At 34.9% G+C, this 6000-nt stretch overlaps 1 non-coding gene across 1 annotated transcript; it reads right to left on the bottom strand.

Moving 5' to 3' along the window:
• Nucleotides 1–4835: 4835 nt before the first annotated feature.
• LOC128035029 (small nucleolar RNA R71) lies at nucleotides 4836–4942 on the bottom strand. Its single transcript, XR_008191433.1, has one exon. It is a non-coding gene; the product is annotated as a small nucleolar RNA R71 (small nucleolar RNA).
• Nucleotides 4943–6000: the final 1058 nt, after the last annotated feature.

Genomic DNA, 6000 nt, shown 5'->3' with positions numbered 1-6000 from the left:
TAACCTTTTGTATTCTCTCTAGTCCTGTGTTCGAGTCTTGGCGCATGCGTTAAGAAATATTTTTGCTAACAATCAGAATTTTAGTTATTGGTTTTAATTAAAAAAGTCTAGTTAACGTTTCTTCTTCTTTTTTATTTTTTTAATTACTTCTTTCTATTTCTTTTTTTTCTTTTTCATTTTTTCTTCTTCTTTACTTTCAATTTGCTTCGATAATTTTGCTACTGGGTCTAACTAAGGGTTTACGTTGTTCACTACATCAATTGGAAGGTGATTGAGTAAGTTTGTCCTATTATCTCCTCCTATTTTCGTGAAATTTTTGTTGTTCTTCGTTCGTGTGTTCAGAATTGGGTTTTTCTATTGTTTCACTTGAATTCTCTATTAAATGACCTTTTGGCTTTCTTTTTAGGCGTAGATATCGAAGGTAGTGATTCCCAACACGCTAATTTGAGTAATCGCTGGTGATTCGACGGTAAGTGTTGGTTTCATTTTAGGTCCCGGGATTTTTATGCATCATTCCTACTTTAAAATTATATTAAGATTATACTGAAAACTCGATTTTCCGCTATTTTCAAATGTTAGAAAACATGGTTGTCGACACTACATGGTCGAAATGGGAGCGTGTGACGATGGGCTTCTTCAGTGGGTTGCCTTTGACACCCACTAAGAAGGATTCAATTTGGGTTATCGCTGATCAATTAACTAAGTTTGCTCATTTCCTACCTGTTAGGACAGATAATTTGCTTCAAAAGCTAGCTAAGTTGTATGTCTTTGAAATTGTAAGGCTGCACAGAGTTCCAGTTTCGATTATTTCTATTAGAGATCCACATTTTACTTTCTGGTTTTGGAAGAAGCTTCACGACGCTTTGGGCACTGATAACTCTTAAAAAGAGTTAAATTTCATGCTTTTAGATCTAGTTAATTGCCTATATATAGGTACATTTAGTTGTATTTTAAGACATTTCATTAGTATTTTTCTTGTTTTAGCATTACATTAGGAGCTTGAACTGTATTTAAATGTTAGTTATCTTTAATTGTTTGTGGAAGGGTTATGTGTAATGGTGGATTGGTAAGTGCAGGTTGAGGAACAAGAAGTAAAGGAGTGAAGGATTTTGGGACAAGGGGTTGGAAAATTTACTAACACAATTGCGTACTGATCTTAGGCCCTATTGAACTTGTACCAAATATATCTACCTGAAAAAAAAAGGGAAGAAAATCATGGGCTGTTGGATTTACCCTAGGTAAAATGATTATAAAAGCCAAATGAGGAAACCCTAAAAATGACAGAAGACAAAAAAAAGAGAAAAAATAGAGGGTAGCGACTGAATAGAAGAGGTAGACGAAGGCAGTCCCTTTCAATAACCACAGGACACTGCATTGCTAGAGTGTGGGATGGATAAGCGGAATATCTTCCTAAAGTTCTTTCATTATTTCTTGATTATTCTTCGTGAATTGATTTGATGAAAATGATGTTGATTGATACTTTGCATTTGAATTTAATTTGCCAACCCATGAGCTAAATCTCATAGGGTTGGGATTACTTGATGAAACTCTTATTTTCTTTAATGGTTGAAGCATAGATCTGCTTTAATACACTGTTTCATTCAATGGTTTTTTACAAAATTGTATGTTTGCAAACTCTAGACATGGATGTGCATCATGCTCATTAAATTAATCTAATTCTGACAAGGTTAGGTTAATGAGATTGAAATTGAATGATATGAAAAAGTGTTTGACAGAATACTTGTAGCAGCCTCCAGACATAGAACAACACTCATACAGAAAGAAAACAAAATAGTGCAAGGTATCGTGCTAAAGGCCTATATACATATATTGCTTAAGGCTAGGTAACTTGAGGTCTTGTTCTTGAAAGAAGCAAACAATTTTAGAACTCTTCTAAGCAGTAGATTGAGTATGGTTTTGCCGAGGCATTACTGTCAGTAAAGGCAGATTCTTAGTAATCCCGACCTTCCAAATTGACATCATAGACCCTCTACCCTTTGTCATAGTATCTTTGCCATAACATTTTTAATTGTTTACTTCTACGTTTGCATATTATTCACGTAATTATTCTTGAATTTTCCATTGCATTATTACTCTTGTCTTGTAATAGCATTTTCTATTATTTATCAGTTACACATATTGCACACATCATTATTACTTCAAATTACCATTGCATTCTCATCATTATTTTTGTCATAACATTAATCATACTCATTTTAATAAGTTGACCAAATTATACTGTTCTAATCCCTATGGAGACAATCTCACTTATCACTTTATTACTTGATTTGACATGTATACTTGCACAATTCGTATATCATTTCACATGCGACAAGTTTTTGGCACCGTTCCCGGGGATTGGCAATTGGTGAAATTTGGTTTTGTTATTTTCTTTTGTTTTCTTATATTTATTTAACTTAGTTTTATTTAATTTTTACAGGTTTTTCGTCAATTTATGAGAAGAGGCATTCTTGCTAACGAAAAATATCCTTTTGACCGAGAGATTGAAAGAATTTTGCAAAAGAGAAGAAGGGAGTTACATAGTATGGCTAGGTAAGGAAATAATCTTGGCCTCAATGATCCTGGTCTCAATGATGATGCCATTGGTCAGGAAGTTAATTCTCTTGTTCATCATGTGATAGATAATTGAAACAGACCAATTCAAGAACATGTTGTTCCAATTTTGGATGATTTTAATCCAGGAATAGTAAGACCATACATACAAGCTCAGTAATTCAAGCTGAAACTAGTAATGTTTCAAATGTTGCAAATAGTAGGAAAGTTTGGTGGATTACCTATTGAAGATCCAAGACTACATTTAAGACTCTTTCTAGAAGTCTGTGACTTGTTTAGACAATAGGGTATTCCTGAAGATGCCTTGTGGCTTAAATTGTTTCCATATTCTTTAAAAGATCATCCAAGAGCATGGTTGAATGTGTTGTCGTTGGGAACAGTGGCATCATGGAATGATCTTTGCCAAAGATTCTTGCTACGTTATAATCCACCAAATATGAACGCCAAGCTTAGAAATGACATTAGATCTTTTCGGTGAGTGGATGATGAAACATTATATAAAGCTTGGGAACGATTTAAAGAATTACTTCAAAAATTTTCAATGCATGGATTCCAGCATTGGACGCAGATGAAGATATTTTATAATGGGTTGAATGCGCATAAAAGGATGGTAGTTGATGCTTATGTAAATGGTACCTTGTTGGATAAATCTTATAATGAAGCATATAAGAAAGATGTTGGAACCATGGAGATTGATGCAATCATTTCATTAATAGCCCAGGTATCTTCTGTAGCTAATATTATCAAAATAATAAAGATGCCTACTGCAGTTCAAGAGATGAAACCAACCAAACTATCGTGTGTTTATTGTGGTGAAGACCATGTGCTTAATGAATGCCCATCAAACCCAGCATCTATATACTACATGGGTAACTTTAACCGGAATAATAACCCTTATTCCAACACCTACAATCAAAGGTGGAAGCAGCATCCAAACTTTATTTGGAATAATCAAGGTGCAGGGAATTTAAATAATGTTGCGAGACAGAATGCTAATAGTGCACCGCCTGGTTATAATCATCCTATGTCGAGGTAAAATGTTCAACAGGGTCAAGCATCATTTTCTACCTCCATTAAAGCCTTGCTGAAGGAATGTATAGCCAAGAATGATGCTATAATTCAGAGCCAGGCTACGTCCCTTAGAGCTCTTGAGAATCAAGTGGGGCAGATGATAACTCTTGAAAAGTGTTATATTTCATGCCTTTAGACCTAGCTAATTGCTTGTACTTTAGTACATTTAGTGGCATGTTAGGAAATTTTATTATTATTTCTATCATTTGTATTAGGAGCTTAGGTTGTGTTAACATGGGCCAGGTAACTTGAAATCTTACTCTCAAAAGAAGCAGGTCACTTTTGGTCTCTTCTGAGCAGTAGGATAAGTATGATTTTCCTGAGGCATTACTGAAAGTAAGGGCACAGTCTTAGTAATCCCAACCTTCCAATCAACATCGTAGAATTTCTATCCTTTGCCATAGTATCTTTGCCATAGCATTATTAGTTATTTATTTATTCACTTGCATTTTATTAACATAATTATTTTCATAATTATCGTTGCATTTTTACTCTTGTTTTGCCTTAACATTTTCCAATATTAGTCAGTATACATTTAGCACTTATCCTTATTATGTTAATTTACTACTGCGTACTCACTCAGTTTTGCCATAACATTAATCATTATCATAACTTGACCATTTCTATACCTAATTTGATCCCTGTAGAGACGATATCATTTATCACTTTATTACTTGATTCGATGTGTATACTTACACAATTCGCATATCATATTCACACGCGACAAGTTTTTGGCGCTATTGTCGGGTATCAGCAATTTGATGTAATTTGGTTGGTTATTTTACTTAATTTCATTAGTTTATTTAACGTAGTTTAATTTAATTTCTGTAGGTTTTTTATCAGTGCATGAGAAGAGGTATTCCTGCTAACAAAGAATATCTTTTTGACCCAAATATCGAAACCTGTAATGTTTCAAACTGGTGATGTTTCAAATGTTGCAAACAATAGGACAGTTTGGTGGACTACCCACTGAAGATCCAAGACTGCATTTACGACTTTTTCTAGAGGTTTGTGACTCATTTAGACAATAGGGTGTTCTTGAATATGCTCTACAACTTAAGTTGTTTCCATATTCTTTAAGAGATCATGCAACAGCATGGCTGAATGCTTTGCCGTTGGGAACAGTGGCATCATGAAATGATCTTTGTTAGAGGTTTTTGCTACAATATAATCCCCCAAATATGAATGCCAATCTTAGAAATGACATCACATCTTTTCAGAAATTGGAAGATGAAACACTATATGAAGCTTGGGAACAATTTAAAGACTTCATTCGGAAATATCCGATGCATGGATTTCAACACTAAACTCAGATAAAGATATTCTATAATGGGCTGAATGCACATACGAGGATGGTAGTTGATGCTTCTGCCAACGGTACTTTGTTAGATAAACTTATAATGAAGCATATGAGATTTTGGAAAAGATTGCCAACAATGATTATCAATATCCTACCACAAGAGTTGGGATGAACAAGAGAGCTATTGGTACTATGGAGCTAGACGAAATCACTTCGTTGACAGCCCAGGTATCTTCTTTGGCTAATATGATTAAAACAATGAAAAGGCCTACTGCAGTCCAGGAGATAAAATCATTCGAACTATTGTGTGTTTATTATGGTGAAGATCATGTGTTTGATGAATGCTCATCAAATCCAGCATTTGTTCGTTACATGGGTAATTTCAACCGAAAAAATAACCCCTATTCCAACATGTATAATCCTGGGTAGACATTTGAACTTTAGTTGGAATAATCAAGGTGCGAGAAATTTTAACAATACGGTAAGACAGAATGCCATCAACGCACCGCCTGGTTATACTCAACCTATGTCGAGCCAAAATGTCCGGCAAGGTCAAGCATCGATTTTGTCATCATCACCTATTGGAGCCTTGCTAAAGGAATATATGGCCAAGAATGATGTTGTAATTCAAAGTCAGGTTGTGTCTCCTCGAGCTCTTGAGAAACAAGTAGGGAAAATAGCGAATGTTTTAAATTCGAAACCACAAAGAACATTGCCAAGTGACACCAAGAATTCGATATCACAAGGAAGGAATAATGCAAGGCCATCACCCGTAGAAGCGGAACTCAGCTTGATGACGTTTCTCAAGATGCCACAGCAGAAGAGGATAACTTGAATAACAACCAGGTAAAGATCCCAAAGTCATCTGAAAAACATACTGAACCTAAAAAGGGTAAGCAGCCAAATGTTGTGGTAGAACATGTTGTCAATAAGAATGCCACGACAAAACAATAGCAGCAACCTGAAGGACAACCACCTTTACCTTTTCCTCAATAATTTCATAATTCTAAACAGGATATTCAATTCAAAAGATTTTTGGAGGTTTTGAAGCAACT

This window comes from Gossypium raimondii, chromosome 11, assembly GCF_025698545.1.
Source record: "Gossypium raimondii isolate GPD5lz chromosome 11, ASM2569854v1, whole genome shotgun sequence".
Taxonomy (NCBI): Eukaryota; Viridiplantae; Streptophyta; class Magnoliopsida; order Malvales; family Malvaceae; genus Gossypium; species Gossypium raimondii.
Note: the sequence above shows the minus strand (reverse complement) of the source record. Positions and strands in the feature narration are given on the sequence as shown.